Raw genomic sequence first — 16,884 nt, 5'->3', positions numbered from 1 at the left:
AGAGGTAGATTTGTGAACCAATGCTAACTTGTGTTAGAGCGATGACTGGGAGTCTATGGGTATCTGCTATCATCTCCTCAACTCATATTGAAAGGGGCCTAAATACTGGCTGATCAAGGCTGCTTTTGTTATAACCTGATGTTTAACCGGAGAGCTGTCTTAGTTGTGGCATTATATTGATGTTTTGATAATAGGTCAGGCACCAAAATGAACCACCCAGACAAAGATTTTACAAGCCCAACAGCTGTCAGACGTATTGAAAGCAGTACATCCCCTCAATGTACTCTGAACCTTTCATGACTCTAGGTTAATGTACAAGAAAATGTATTGAAAATAGCATCTAATGTTTGGTAATTGTATGTTTATAAATAGTAAAATATGTCCGCTCTTTCCATTTCCTGAAAAGCTTCTGTTTTGGAGATAAGAGATTTTCATCAGACAGCGATGAGAGACTCCCCTAGTCCCTGTTGATAACACTTAACTTGCTATTGAGCCTATAAAATAATCATAATGGCATAAAATATGGCATAAACAATCATGGTCACTGATGAGAACTGACTTTTGCATTCTGGAAACTAATAGATTATGTTGACAGTGGGATGGAGGAGTCCTGATAAGTGTAATTCAATGTTCCACTCAGAACATTCCAGGAGTGTCTCCGACGGTTCGCTCACCTTGGCTGAACATCTGCAGTAGCTGTTCCATAGGTCTATGCACAATACCGTCCAATAGTGCCACCAACTGTTAAGTATACCATCTGCTGTAACCATGCACAGTACAATTGCCGGTATACACACGACTAAAACACTAAAAAGTTTATTTTTGTTATTGAAAACCGCTCAACTCCATTACTATGTGATAACAAAGCTATTAGCCTGCTACTTTACTGTGAAACAGCAGTTAATACAATGCTGTTACAGTAGTGATTAGCATTTCTACACACACAGCAGGTAGGACTTACCTTGACTTCCACATTAGACAAGTCTTCTGTCTGCAGTACATTTCTTGAAGTTCTACAGAGGCTACAGAAGTATATATTCCTGTGGAAAATCTGAATGCATAAAGAACATGTCATGCAAAGGTACGAGCTAATGTTGTCATATATGCTACAGGTGTGTAGGCCTAATTGGCATTTTTACATCATAGTAATTACACACCTTCAAATTTTTGTTCAAAGCCTACCAGCTCAATTAAGAGGATGCCCTTCCCCTCACCAATATTAAGTATGACAGAGATTTCTGTGTTTTCCTCTTTTTCCATCCACCCGCAGCACACGGTTCATACTCTCTTCTCGAAACCTTGGGAAATAGAGATGGGGCACAGTACAGAACAATGACAACTGTAGCAACATTGTGACCATAATGTGTCCTTTGTAGCTGGATACTGTAGTAGATAGTTCACCGGTGCAAAGTGTTGCAGGCAAAATGAACGTAAAGGTTTGTAGGCAAATTAATGTTCAACCCTTCTGAAAAAACCCGATCCAAAGTTGATAGGGCTGCACATAACAATTTATACACATAATGACTATACCTTATCTCACGTCTCTAATGTCTTTAAATATATGTAATTCCCTCAGGTACGCATCATCCCAGTTTTAAAAAATACTGTATAAACAAAAACTATCAAAGTAACAAACGCATTCACAATGACAACGTATTCATCAACTTTCATGTGCACATATTAGTATGTTTTAAATTAGATGAATAGTTAGTCCGCGTAAAGTAAGCTATCTGCGCTATCGGTATAATAATACACACCAAATCATACACCCAAAGAGAAGTTCCCCAGGATGTTTACGCCGAGAGGAGCGTGCGTGCAAACGCAGTGGGTGGTGGGATAGATGGGGATGTTTCCATCATGGCGGCTTCCATTTCGAGCTATACTTTTAGTTCTGTGTGTTATCACAGCGCTAACAGCAACTCTGATCATGTAAGTACCGGGGACATTTGAATGAATTAGGAGAGAGTGCATACATTTGTTTAATTGCAACTTGGGTGTATATTTGACTTTATTCTCGGGCATAAACTCAGTGGGTTTCCCAGTGTCATCTTCCTGTTGCTAGCTAACGTTCGCTAGTAGTTAGCTAGCTACGTGCCATCACTACAGCAAGACATTTGCTAACTAGTCTGTAATACTTAGGGTGGACTTTCAGTGGTGTCGACTTTACAACACTGATGTAGTAATATGTAGCTAGCTAGTTACTTGGCTAACAATATTACGAAAATGTGCAATTGCATCACACTATGCACATTAAACATTACAAATTAGCTAGCTGGCTAACGTTGTCACAGATAGCACAGTTGCATTGGTTATGTCATCAGAAAGGTAGAGCTGAGATTTGTTTTGTTTTTCCGCTCTATGTTAGCTAGCTAGCTAATGTACAACATATCTTGCTAAGTGTTATATTATTTTTTCTGTAAAGTATTGTGAAGTAATTTTCTAGCACTGTCACCACATGTCTCGCGAGCTAGCTAGCAAGTTTGTTGGACAACTAGGATGTGAATTCTGATAAGCTTCTAAACAATAATCAAGTCAATCAGCGTGCATTCAAGCCACAACAGTTTTTGTTTACCATTTGATAGAAAACTGGATTGACACCTGTTAGCAAACAGAGTTGAGAGTCGATGCTGCTGTTTCACCTGACATTTGACACATGATTTGACTGTCTGTAGCCAGAGCTTGATAAGTGTCAGGCCTCAAACAGTATTTGTTGTATAATTGTAGTATTAGTAGTTGCCTTTCTGCCACGTTTTGTCATTAGAAACAACTTTTTGCTCCTACAGGAGGGCTTCCTTTTAGGAGAAGTAAGGCAAGAGGAAACTGTCAGCATCAGTGATACACAGATCAGCAGTGCTGAACTCCTCCAAGTAGTAGGTAAGACCTTGGATTCCCCATTCATAGAAGTGAACTGCTTTAGCACCTATTGACAGTAGTATATTCTAACCAGGGGAGTTTTGTTAAGAGCCCCAACGCTTGCTCAACAAATTAATATGCATCGCTTGCGGTGCGTTTTTGGAAACATAAGGAACATATCATTCGTATCAGCAAGAAATCATTTTCAAAAAACACGATGTTAAATCTGGAATATTGAACTTTTTGGGTGAGCTGACTAAATTTACAAAGAAATGCGTTCAACGAGAATGACAGATTTATAACTCAAGTCTAAGAAGTGGTAGATCTGCACTATTTCTATACTTTCCATTCTTAAGTTTCATTTTTGTATCTTTTATTTCAAACGGCTGAAAATACAATATTTTTGGTTATGGAAAATATATTTCACCGCAGTTTAGATGGTACAATTATTCTCTACACTATACTTTCTTGTTTTGTCACATTAACTGAAATTAGGCAAACTATTTGAATTTTAGGAACCAGGAAATGGTGGAGCGATTTCTGCATAGTGCAGCTTTAACTTAATACACACCTTTTTATAGGGTTGGGTTAGTGTTCCGACATGGCCAAATCTCCATGTTGCATCGCTTGTTTACGGAAGACAGACTGAAGATGTAGGTGGCCACCTGGGCTAATTAGTTATCTAGCGTGCTCTGAAATGTTGTGTGTAAGCTAACTGGGAAGGAAGTCTAGTTCATCAACTGGAGGCACACAGAGCTTGTTGATCTGTGCAAAACTGCTACAGTATGTGTTTATTTTTTTTATTTGAAAGATTCTTTCTCGCAGATATGAAAGATAAGGGGCATATCAGCATGTTCTGAAAACCAACTTTTCTAAACGTCAAAACAGTGTTGGTATTGTAGTTCACATGAAGCCAAATATGGGCAAATGTAACTGCTGAAAACATACGGAGAAGAAGGGTTTTCGAGAGCTAGGCCTCGGATAGCCTAACTCTTTGACATGTGGGAACTCAACTCAAAGAAACGGACCTATTTGTTTCCAGGCTTGTCTTGACTGAATATGCTCTGTGCTACTGTAGAATTCTGTCAAACTGGACTGTCAGGTTTCAGATTAAAAGGAGTGTCTCATAGTTTTTTCTGCTTATAGTGGGTCCTTCACAGCAGCTGTTCAATATATTATGTAGCTAGTCTCTGGGAAATGGGATTTGTACACAATAGACTGTAGGCTAAAGTCTTAGAATTGTAGTTGTCTCAACGATAAAAAAAAGGGACAATCTGCTGTTGCTACATCCATTTTCAGATGTTTAAATTCATGATATATACTTATTGACTTATGTCTCATAACCTTAGTTCAACTTTCGTACCCATCAGAACCCAAAATATGAGCTTGTTTACTCCTTTAAATGTACATTGTTAACAAACAAACCCTGTATAGCCTCAAAACATGGTTAAAACTATAATGTTCCTATCATGGATGGCCAGTCCATGTATCCATAGCTCTGTCCATGAGTCTGAGAGTGGTTACATTTCTCCAGCCCCATCCCTCCGCTGTTTACCAAATCGTTGGCGGTGTGGCCACTTTATTGTTCAAACTGCAGATTACACCTTTTAAAGCGGTAGGATGCCATAGACTAACATTATATACAGTGCCTTGCGAAAGTATTCGGCCCCCTTTGAACTTTGACCTTTTGCCACATTTCAGGCTTAAAACATAAAGATATAAAACTGTATTTTTTTGTGAAGAATCAACAACAAGTGGGACACAATCATGAAGTGGAACGACATTTATTGGATATTTTAAACTTTTTTAACAAATCAAAAATTCAGCCCCCTTAAGTTAACACTTTGTAGCGCCACCTTTTGCTGCGATTACAGCTGTAAGTCACTTGGGGTATGTCTCTATCAGTTTTGCACATCGAGAGACTGAAATTTTTTCCCATTCCTCCTTGCAAAACAGCTCGAGCTCAGTGAGGTTGGATGGAGAGCATTTGTGAATAGCAGTTTTCAGTTCTTTCCACAGATTCTCGATTGGATTCAGGTCTGTACTTTGACTTGGCCATTCTAACACCTGGATATGTTTATTTTTGAACCATTCCATTGTAGATTTTGCTTTATGTTTTGGATCATTGTCTTGTTGGAAGACAAATCTCCGTCCCAGTCTCAGGTCTTTTGCAGACTCCATCAGGTTTTCTTCCAGAATGGTCCTGTATTTGGCTCCATCCATCTTCCCATCAATTTTAACCATCTTCCCTGTCCCTGCTGAAGAAAAGCAGACCCAAACCATGATGCTGCCACCACCATGTTTGACAGTGGGGATGGTGTGTTCAGGGTGATGAGCTGTGTTGCTTTTACGCCAAACATAACATTTTGCATTGTTGCCAAAAAGTTCAATTTTGGTTTCATCTGACCAGAGCACCTTCTTCCACATGTTTGGTGTGTCTCCCAGGTGGCTTGTGGCAAACTTTAAACAACACTTTTTATGGATATCTTTAAGAAATGGCTTTCTTTTTGCCACTCTTCCATAAAGGCCAGATTTGTGCAATATACAACTGATTGTTGTCCTATGGACAGAGTCTCCCACCTCAGCTGTAGATCTCTGCAGTTCATCCAGAGTGATCATGGGCCTCTTGGCTGCATCTCTGATCAGTCTTCTCCTTGTATGAGCTGAAAGTTTAGAGGGACGGCCAGGTCTTGGTAGATTTGCAGTGGTCTGATACTCCTTTCATTTCAATATTATCGCTTGCACAGTGCTCCTTGGGAAATCTTTTTGTATCCAAATCCGGCTTTAAACTTCTTCACAACAGTATCTCGTTCCTTGTTCTTCATGGTGCTCTCTGCGCTTTTAACGGACCTCTGAGACTATCACAGTGCAGGTGCATTTATACGGAGACTTGATTACACACAGGTGGATTGTATTTATCATCATTAGTCATTTAGGTCAACATTGGATCATTCAGAGATCCTCACTGAACTTCTGAAGAGAGTTTGCTGCACTAAAAGTAAAGGGGCTGAATAATTTTGCACGCCCAATTTTTCAGTTTTTGATTTGTTAAAAAAGTTTGAAATATCCAATAAATGTCGTTCCACTTCATGATTGTGTCCCACTTGTTGTTGATTCTTCACAAAAAAATACAGTTTTATATCTTTATGTTTTAAGCCTGAAATGTGGCAAAAGGTCGCAAAGTTCAAGGGGGCCGAATACTTTCGCATGGCACTGTATACGTTTAATAACCATGTATTTGCTGTGTTCTTTTTAAAAACAGAAGTCCATAATCATGAACCTTGTGCACAGCTATTTAGGTAAGATTTTATGTTATTTAAAATTCTATGGAATTTGTTGTCCTTAGACATTTTGTGACATTATTTTTCATAAAACTGTTTTTCAAATGACTGCTTGGTTTATGTGCAAACTAAAGTTATGGGCTCAAATATAATTAGCCTAGACTAGTGATATATTTCATAAATGTATTATCCAATCTGAGAGCAAGCTTTGTCTTGACCATGCACTTTCTAGGCCAAATACCGTACAGTACTTTCATTCAACAAATTAGGGATGTAATTGTCAGTGAACAGCAGGTGGCCCCACCCCACCAGAAGTCTTGAGTAATGCAGACCTACTGTGTGGAAATTGATTATTTTTTTTTTATCTCCCCACCAGCTTTTATGATTATGCTGGAAAAGTCAATGATGAGAATCTTAACAGAATTCTTAAAGACAGACACAAAGTGAGTATTTTATTATAGGCCTATTTGTATGTGCATTAGTAGCATTATTGAACAGGAGTATCTAGCGATCAGTCTGTACATGTAGCTTAAACACGGTCTGTGCATCTTCTTAATGACCCTCTTATACTTGACCCCCCCCCCCCCCTGTGTAGAATGTAATCGGCTGGTACAGGTTCAGGAGGAACACGCAGCAGCAGATGTCGTTCAGGGAACAGATCATCCACAAGCAGCTGACCCAGCTCCTGGGCGTGCCCGACCTAGTCTTCCTCCTCTTCAGCTTCATCTCCACAGCTAACAACTCCACACACGCACTGGAGTATGTGCTGTTCAGACCCAACCGCAGGTAGGACTACCCACGCACAGCTATATGCACACTGTACCAAACAGCATGCACAAACAGGCTGGTGCATATATTGGCGATGCTGAACAATCCACACATACAGACCAACACTGTTCATGAAGTTGACTGTTGAGCCTCCCTCCTCTGTGTTCATTCCCACGCTGTTGCTCACCCTATGCAGCCAGGTCATTGTGTGTGGGAGGCGAATCAGAGCTCGGGTCCATCAAGTGCAGCTTTGTTGCCTTCAGTCTGCAAGAGGTGCCAGCTTGGAATGAATAATAATTTAGTTTTTTGAACTGACTCACTGTCCTCACAAGGGGAAACTAAAATCTGAATCTGTAATTTGAAAGTGGCCCTTAATTTTCACCTCCTACTGAGGCAACAGAAGGACACAGCTGTTGTCAGTGGCACAGAATCCACAGAGGAGGAGAACACTAGTGGCCTCTCCTTTGAGCCTTAATGGTTGCTAGTTGTGGAAGCACCTCGGGTGCATAGGCATATCATTTATAGAATGACCGTTCAGATAAATCACACATGGATTAAACAACTATTTATGGTCTGGCCATTCTATATGTAGGGTCAGATGGACTGCCCAGCGGGAGGTCTGTCAGTAGGGATTAAAGGCTTGTGTGTTGGACTCAAACTGGGGTACTTAAATGATTCTCTGTCCGTGGCTTGAGGGCTCAGAGTGGGTTGCTCGAGGCCTGGAGGGATTGTGTGTGTGTGGGTGGGTGGCACCCTACATCAGCAGATTTTTACAGCTTCTGAACTCTCAACAAGATCCTGAGTATCAATCAAAGCAACGTAGTAAAATTTTGCTGCCCTACATACAAGTTAAAGGGGACCAGCCATCAATGGGTGAAGCATGAAACATACCGAGAATCTCACTGCCGATCGGTACTTATCACAGTGGGTGGCTGTTCCTTCTCTTGCTAGAACGAGCGGTACCTGCTGCATGCCGACCTGGTAGTGACGAACATTCCGATTCTACTTATAGAATCCCAATGCTTGTCAGTGGCCAACAACTTGACTTTGAGCCAATCAGAGAACACAAACCCCCATGTGGGGGAGCCCCCAAGCCCCCACAAAAAAACAACAACATCATAATAATTTGGGCATTTTCTCCGTAGGCTAAATCCACAGATGAGCCAGTCGCACTTCATTTACAATTTAGGCTATGGGATGGTAGCTAGCTAAGTGCACAGACACAATGCATACAACACTTTATAAGTCTTCCAAGCTAGCTAACCACTGTAGGATTGATATTATAATGGATTTGCTAGTTTCCATGGAACGGCTGCCTGTGTTGGCTGCTTGTGCTAGCTAGTGAATATGCTAATGTTAGCTAGCTAGCTAAACATTTCAAGTATGGGTAGTTACAGCCCAATATGATTGAAACATACTGAATAGCAGGGCTGCCCAACCCTCTTACTGGAGATCTACTGTCCTGTAGGTTTTCAGTCCAACCCTAATTTAGCAGTTCTGATTCAACTACTTAAGGTCTTGTTGAGCAGCTAATTAGTAGAATCGGGTGTGTTAAATTAGGGTTGGACTGAAAACCCACAGGACGGTAGATCTCCAGGAAGAGGGTTGGGCAGCCCTTCTATATAGCGTACATAAAGTTTACTACTCAATGGGGAGGGCATGAAAGGCAACAACACCGGGACATTGCCCTTCGTTCCCACTTGACAAGCACTACTGTCCGGCAAAGGCGTGTGAAGTAGCTTCCTAGTAGCGAGTATCACAGACGGTCACAGTAAGAACACGCATACAACACATGAAGCAACAGAGTACACCCATTTTGGAGGAACCTATTTAAGAAAGATCAAGTGTAATATATTATAAAAATAAAGCGAACAGGATGGAATATGGGAAAAAATGCACCAAAAAATGTCTAGGACCAAAAGGTTCTTTAACAACTTCTACCCCCAAGCCGTAAGACTGCTGAACTATTAATCAAATGACCCCCTAAACCACACTTCTTAACACCCGCCCACTTTACCCGGAAGCCAGCAGCGCCAATGTGTCAGAGGAAATATTGTTTAACTGACGACCGAGGTCAGCCTTCAGCCGCACAGCCCGCCACAAGGAGTTGCTAGACCGCGATGAGCCAAGGAGAGCCCCAACTGGCCAAACCCTCCCCTAACCCAGACGATATCGGTGGGCCAATTGTGCGTCGCCCTATGGAACTATGTGCAAAGCTGTCATCAAGGCAACGAGTGGCTACTTTGAAGATTCTCAAATTTAAAATATATTTTTATTTGTTTAATACTTTTTTGGTTACGACATGATTCCATGTGTGTTATTTCATAGTTTTGAGGTCTTCACTAATATTCTAAAACGTTGAAAATAGTAAAAATAAAGAAAAACCCTTGAATGAGTAGGTGTCTCCAAACCTATGGAGTCATGTTGGACCACAGAGTGAAGGAGGGTGGGGGGGGGGTAGATTGATTTTATATATATGGGGATTGGAAATGATGCAGACATACGTTGATGTAAGCTACAATCTATAATTTATTTTATGTATATATATATATATTCTACAAAACTTTTAATCAAAAACGATGATCTATTTTATAACTGAAAATGTACATTTTATTTGTGTAGAACTAACAGTGAAATAAGACTCGGGCTCATCCTCTCGCTTCAAAACAGATGTCCGAACTCTCGTGGTACGGTAGCTCACTTTACCGCAGTTGCCTGGTAAGAAACGGAAGAAAAAAAACACTGCTTAATCAAAACTGTCTAACCTACAGCAGAGCGCTTTCAACACGCCCACTCCTTTTCACACGCCCACTACTTTCCTTTCAACACGCCCACTCCTTTTCACACGCCCACTACTTTCCTTTCAACACACCCACTCCTCCACACGCCCACTACTTTCCTTTCAACACGCCCACTCCTTTCCTTTCAACACGCCCACTCCTTTCCACTCAACACGCCCACCACTTTCCTTTCAACACGCCCACCACTTTCCTTTCAACACGCCCACCACTTTCCTTTCAACACGCCCACCACTTTCCTTTCAACATGCCCACCACTTTCCTTTCAACACGCCCACCACTTTCCTTTCAACACGCCCACTCCTTTCCACACGCCCACTACTTTCCTTTCAACACACCCACTCCTTTCCACACGCCCACCACTTTCCTTTCAACACGCCCACTCCTTTCAACACGCCCACCACTTTCCTTTCAACACGCCCACCACTTTCCTTTCCACACACACACCACTTTCCTTTCCACACGCCCACCACTTTCCTTTCCACACGCCCACCACTTTCCTTTCCACACGCCCACCACTTTCCTTTCCACACGCCCACCACTTTCCTTTCCACACGCCCACCACTTTCCTTTCCACACGCCCACCACTTTCCTTTCCACACGCCCACCACTTTCCTTTCCACACGCCCACCACTTTCCTTTCCACACGCCCACCACTTTCCTTTCAACACGCCCACCACTTTCCTTTCCACACGCCCACCACTTTCCTTTCCACACGCCCACCACTTTCCTTTCCACACGCCCACCACTTTCCAATCAACACGCCCACCACTTTCCAATCAACACGCCCACCACTTTCCAATCAACACGCCCACCACTTTCCTTTCCACACGCCCACCACTTTCCAATCAACACGCCCACCACTTTCCAATCAACACGCCCACCACTTTCCAATCAACACGCCCACCACTTTCCAATCAACACGCCCACCACTTTCCAATCAACACGCCCACCACTTTCCACTCAACACGCCCACCACTTTCCTTTCAACACGCCCACCACTTTCCACTCAACACGCCCACCACTTTCCTTTCAACACGCCCACCACTTTCCTTTCAACACGCCCACCACTTTCCTTTCAACACGCCCACCACTTTCCTTTCAACACGCCCACCACTTTCCTTTCAACACGCCCACCACTTTCCTTTCAACACGCCCACCACTTTCCTTTCAACACGCCCACTCCTTTCCACACGCCCACTACTTTCCTTTCCACACGCCCACTACTTTCCACACGCCCACCACTTTCCTTTCAACACGCCCACTCCTTTCAACACGCCCACTCCTTTCCACACGCCCACTCCTTTCCACACGCCCACCACTTTCCTTTGCACACGCCCACCACTTTCCTTTGCACACGCCCACCACTTTCCTTTGCACACGCCCACCACTTTCCTTTGCACACGCCCACCACTTTCCTTTGCACACGCCCACTCCTTTCCTTTGCACACGCCCACTCCTTTCCTTTGCACACGCCCACTCCTTTCCTTTGCACACGCCCACTCCTTTCCTTTGCACACGCCCACCCCTTTCCTTTGCACACGCCCACCCCTTTCCTTTCCACACGCCCACCACTTTCCTTTCCACACGCCCACCCCTTTCCTTTCCACACGCCCACCCCTTTCCTTTCCACACGCCCACTAGCCCTACTCCGGTCTCCATATCGGGAGGCAGCTACCCCAAACATTTAGCTATGGTCTGGCACTGGCGGTACAGGATTATGGAGATTGAATTACATTTCTTTCTTTGTTATTTAGCTGTGGCCGTCTGGCTAGTATCAACAAGGGCTTTCTACAAAATAGCAACATTAGCACAGATTGTTTGGAATTTAGAACATAAGCAATATGCATGGACAAGCATTGCCAAACAACACTACTGCCACCTTCTGGTTTGGAGTATTTTAACAAGGCTGAGTGGCTAACGACTTCCAAGGTCTTTGCTGTGTGAACACAAAAGATATTGACTGCCGACACTCTGTTCAGAGGTGCTAAGTACTGTCAGCAAGCTAACTTTTGACAATCCAACCAGTGTGTCTGAGCTTTAAGGGTCTTTTGGGCTAGACTGCCTGTAGTGTGTTATCAGGCTAACTCTGGTTCCACCCAGCAGGTACAACCAAAGGGTGACCCTCCACATCCCCAACCTGGGCACCACCAGCCAGCAGGAATACAAAGTCTCCTCTGTCCCCAACACCTCACTCAACTATGCCAAGGTCATCAAAGAACACGGGTGAGTGTCTCCCACATGTAGGCCCTGTCAAGTAGTTTCTTTTTCAGTATTGAGAATTATGTGTTGATGGAAATGGGATGTACCGTATGTTTTGCAGGGCTGAATTCTTTGATAAAGACGGTGTGATGAAGGATATCAGAACAATTTTTCAAGTCTACGGTGCACTACAAGATAGAATGCAAGTGAGTTGACTGCCTGCAAATGTTCTATTCATACCCTTCAAGTCACATCTATACTTGGATTAACAGCAATGTGGTGTTTTGGTAGACACCATGGCTACAGTGCATTCAGAAAGTATTCAGACCCCTTGACTTTTTCCACATTTTCTTACGTTACAGCGTTATTCTAAAATGTATTACTTGCGGAGGAGTATTTCTGTCTGTAATAAAGCCCTTCTGTGGGGAAAAATGTATTCTGATTGGCTGGGTGCTGGTTCCCCAGTAGGTTTGGTCTGGCTCCCAAGTGGGTGGGCTTATGTTCTCACAGGCCAACCTTTGGCTGCACCCCTGCCCAGTCATGTGAAATCCATAGATTAGGGCCTAATGTATTTATTTCCTTATATGAACTGTAACTCAGTAAAATCGTGTTTTTATATATATATTTTTTTGATAAATAGTGATATGATTCTTGATAGCTTTTTCTTGGCTTTTTCAGGCTGTATGTGGAGAGGTTGAGCAGAATGAACGCGTGAAAGAGAAATTCCAGGAGGAGGTGAACAAACTCAAACAGCAAATTGCTCTCAGGAAACAAAAATCTGCGGAGGAAGAGAGAAGTATGTTACTTAATTGGGTTTGAATTTGACTGCTCTGACCATCTCATTCTCTCGTGACATTGATTCTTGAATCAACTATCCATTCCCTGTAACCAATTCTGCTGAGGTGTTTTACGTGGTATTAAGCAAATACAATTTCTTTACTTAAGATGGGGGGAGCAAAAACAAACCAGGACGTTTTTAGTTTTGCATTGAATCCCCGTTTAATCTTAGCCTGGATGCCTATTCCTGTACTTTAGGACTCCAGGAGGCGCAGAACCCTGAGCAACGTCCTACTCCTGAGGAAAACTCTGAGTCCCCGGAGACCTCCCTCCTGTCCAGGGTGGTCTTTCACACCCCATCTACCCCCGAGCGGCTAGGTCCCTCTGCAAACCCCCCTTCCTACGCAGACCTCCTCTCCTTGCAGGATGACTCGCTCCTCCCCTCCTTGTCCTCCCCTACCAGTGCTGCGCTGCTTCCCCGTCCCCAGGCTGTGGGCTCTCCAGGCCACCCTTCTCCCAGTCCTCTGGGTCTGAACCCCAGCCCTGCTCCTAGCCCCAGTACGCCCTACCTGGGGAACGGAGACGGATCCAGCTCTGACTCCCTGGACAGACAGGCTGCAGGGCAAGGAGGAGGAGGAGGAGGATGATGATGATGAGGACAGCAGTGAGTATGAGAACCTTGTGAGCGAGGTGGCACAGTTGCCCCCGGTTACTGCCAGTGTGTTGGCGCAGGGCCGCCCAGCCGCCCTCAGTCCAGACGGTGATGCCTCAGTCCTTGGCTCACAGACTTCGTAGACGCCAGCCATGGGGACACAATTAACTGACACACTGGGAGAGGATGGCATCCCAACCAATCAAAGAGAGTAGTCTTCTATATTACAGAAGAAGTGCCAGCCCGGAAAATAAAAGGCATGTGTATTTCTGTTTGCTTTTAGTTTGATAACCATTCTGGGGGGTAATGTCATGCTTCATGGGCTATACTTTTCTGTCTAGTGTGGTAAAGATAGTCAGTTGGAGCCTGGCTGTCTCCAGTGAATGTGTTTGATTTAGGAACTGATTACGTTATAACTGAATAAACGCCAACCAGTTTGTCCGACCTCTCTGAATGGATAGACCCACTCCGCTCGTCCTGGATCATGCTGCGTCACATCTGCATCATCAACTTTGAGCATCCAATTGTACCATTACCTCTTGCACTATGTTTGCCTTTTAACAATTTATTTAAGACAAGCAAAGGGAAAATGTTCTGTGGCCTTCAAACTTGTCTTTTTAGTGAGACGGGTGTGGTTCTTTTTTTGTCTTTTCTTTTTTTTGCTTATTACAAAGGAGTAATATATGTATGCGTAAGCTATAATTTCATTAGTCTGCACAGTTCTGATACTCTACTTTGAGCTGTCTTTTATTAGGATTTAATTTCCTTTAACAATCAATGGATTTTATGAATCATGCGGTTGCCTATTTAGATGACAAAGAGTCTAGATTCAGTTTTACTTCGCCACTATTGTAATTTGTGCTTATATTAATTTTTAGGACAAAATAACAGCTATGACCCAGTCAGAAGAATTCGTGGATAGCACCTCTGCATGCAGTATGAAGGAAGTTAGTTTCACAAGCCAATGCTAACTAAAGTTAGTGCAAAGACGAGAAGTCTACAGGTACACTTGCATACGAAAAATGGTATCTACGAGTTCATCTGACTATGGGTGACTATAAAAAAACAGATTCTCGCAGTATCCCTAATTAATGTCACTCAATGTCTCATTTTTCTTAAATAACACTGAAACAACTGTATGCGCTTTGCTGCATATAACACATTTAGAGGATTTCGTTATTGTGCTTTACCAATGCTGTTCAGTTGTGCCACTTGAGAAGTATGCTTTGATCAGCTGAGCTAGCTCAGCTTTTGTGGATTGTATGGGGTTGACAGGGAGAAAACACAACGTACTCTAGCTTTACTAACCAGACCTCGCTGCTGCATCAGAGCTACCACTAAACAAGAACTGTGCATCGACATTAATAACCTGTCTGCTTCTTTCATCTCATGTCCTTGCACTGCTGGTCATCTCCATTTCTGCCGAGTGCTGAAACTGACTAGAATGGCTTCCCCCAAGGTAATTCTGAGGGAACGGTTTCCCCCTGTAGCTATATGTTACAGCCTTGGAACAAGACATCTCCTGACTGTCTTGTCAACACCAATAGACCTCACACTCTCAAAGCTGATTGGGCTAAATGTGTATGGACCTTGATAATGTGACAAAAATGACCTCAGTTCAGAGTCCAGTGCCTTCCATTTTGGCAGTTACACCGGCTTGTTACTACACGCACAATGCAAGCGACTGGAAAGAAGAAAGGTTGTTCCAATTGTGGGCAGAGTATCCTTCACCCTGCAGTGTTATCCAAGCCTTGTGTATATAGCTTTTCCCATGTGCAGCCCACATTGTATGTCACTCTTTCTGCCTTATGGTCAACTTGCTTTCCTTCATCACTCAGCATTACTGTATAATGTCAACTCATAGCTTGGTGGACTGGTAATCTAATTTGTTTTAGAATATATTAATTACTGAACAACGAAGTCCCACAAAAGATTATAATGACAAATTCGAGAAAGGAGTGGTTTCCACTTGAGCACTTGAATCAACAATGTGAGTTAAGAAAAAGTCATCAATAATGAATGTACACTGTACAGTATATAGGAGGTTGTAGCATTCAAACAGCACTTATTTATGAGAATCTCAGTCACGATGGAAGTGGCTGGCAGGAGAGAAGGGTGAAAGTACTCTTTAATAACATGGTTTGGCCCCTAGCTGGAAATGGCCCCTGAGAGCCTGTAACTTCTCCCTGAAGTACAAAGTCCCATCACATCACTCATGTCTGTAAGGTCGGTGGGACAGGAAAAGGCCAAGTTCTTTTGGTCACTTGGTTCTTAAGTGGGTTGTAATAATAAAAGAGACATGCTTATTTGGTTTGCAGAGTCATTTGTTCTCACTTTCTGCCCACTTTTGAGACCAGAGCCGAGGGTTGTCCAGAAAGACCAACTGATAGCAATTCACATCTCTCGCTTGGCTTGGACTGAAATACGTGCCGGTACTCGTTTTGGGTGCCGGTACTGTTTTGTTTATTTAATTTTTTAGATATTCCCAGATGCATCACCAGTATGTCCCCCAACACCAAGCTGATTGGGATGGTGCGTAACCCAGTCACCAGAGCCATCTCAGACTACACACACACTCTGTCCATGAAGCCGGACATCCCCCCCTTCGAAGAGTTGGCCTTCCATAACCGAAGCCAGGTTATGGTAGACACCTCATAGAATGCTATCTGCGTAGGGATGTACATCAGCCCACCTAGAGAACTGGCTGCAGTACATTCGCCTCCCCCAGATCCACTTTGTGAGCGGCTGATCACGGACCCGGCGGGGTAGCTGGGCTGCATCTAGAACTTCTTGGTTCTCAAACGCATCATCACAGACAAGCACTTCCCTTGCCTGAAGAAACAAGAGAGCAGCAGCCAGCCCCGCTGCCTGGGCAAGTCCAAGGGTAGAACCCATGTGAAGATAGACATGGAAGTCATTGAGCAGCTCTTGAACTTTTTTATTTGCCTTTTAATATCAAATTCAATGAGATGGTGGGGCAAGACTTCAGGTGGGATTGAGATTCTGATAAAAAAAAGAGGTGATATGTTTATTATATGGTTACCTCAGTGGTGTCATTAAAAAGAGGACACCTTCAAGTAAATCCAATTTCTCTTCATGTTTGAAAATACAGTGCGAGTTTACAAAGGTGTGTGATCTGCCTATAACTTTAAAACCTTTATAACTTCCTAGTTCCTACTTTAACATCATGCCTGTTTTGTTAACCAAATAAAATATAAATATATGCTGCCATGTCATTTAGTCTCACAATTAGTATTTGTAATTCACTAAATTGTGTTTCCACACAAAGGCCTGTTACTTTTAAAACACTGTACCTTGTCAATCGTTCCAACTCGATGGACAACAATAGAGTATAGTGACTGCTGATATTAGTTGTAATATGTCTATCCTGTGCTACGTTATATCTACAAATGTGGTCACCCCTTCAAATTAGTGTATTCTGCTATTTCAACCATACCCGTTACTGACAGGTGTATACAATCGAGCACACAATGCCAGTACTGTTTATAGTGCAGGAGCGCCACAATACTTTTGAGCTAATATTCTATAAGAG

General features: G+C 43.0%; 1 pseudogene; it reads left to right on the top strand.

The window, feature by feature from the left end:
* The first annotated feature begins 1,827 nt into the window (after positions 1–1,827).
* Positions 1,828–15,629, top strand: LOC139411938 (BRISC complex subunit abraxas 2-like; annotated as a pseudogene).
* The last annotated feature ends 1,255 nt before the right edge of the window (positions 15,630–16,884 follow it).

The sequence above is a fragment of the Oncorhynchus clarkii genome, chromosome 1 (genome assembly GCF_045791955.1).
Source record: "Oncorhynchus clarkii lewisi isolate Uvic-CL-2024 chromosome 1, UVic_Ocla_1.0, whole genome shotgun sequence".
Classification (NCBI taxonomy): domain Eukaryota; kingdom Metazoa; phylum Chordata; class Actinopteri; order Salmoniformes; family Salmonidae; genus Oncorhynchus; species Oncorhynchus clarkii.
Note: the sequence above shows the minus strand (reverse complement) of the source record. Positions and strands in the feature narration are given on the sequence as shown.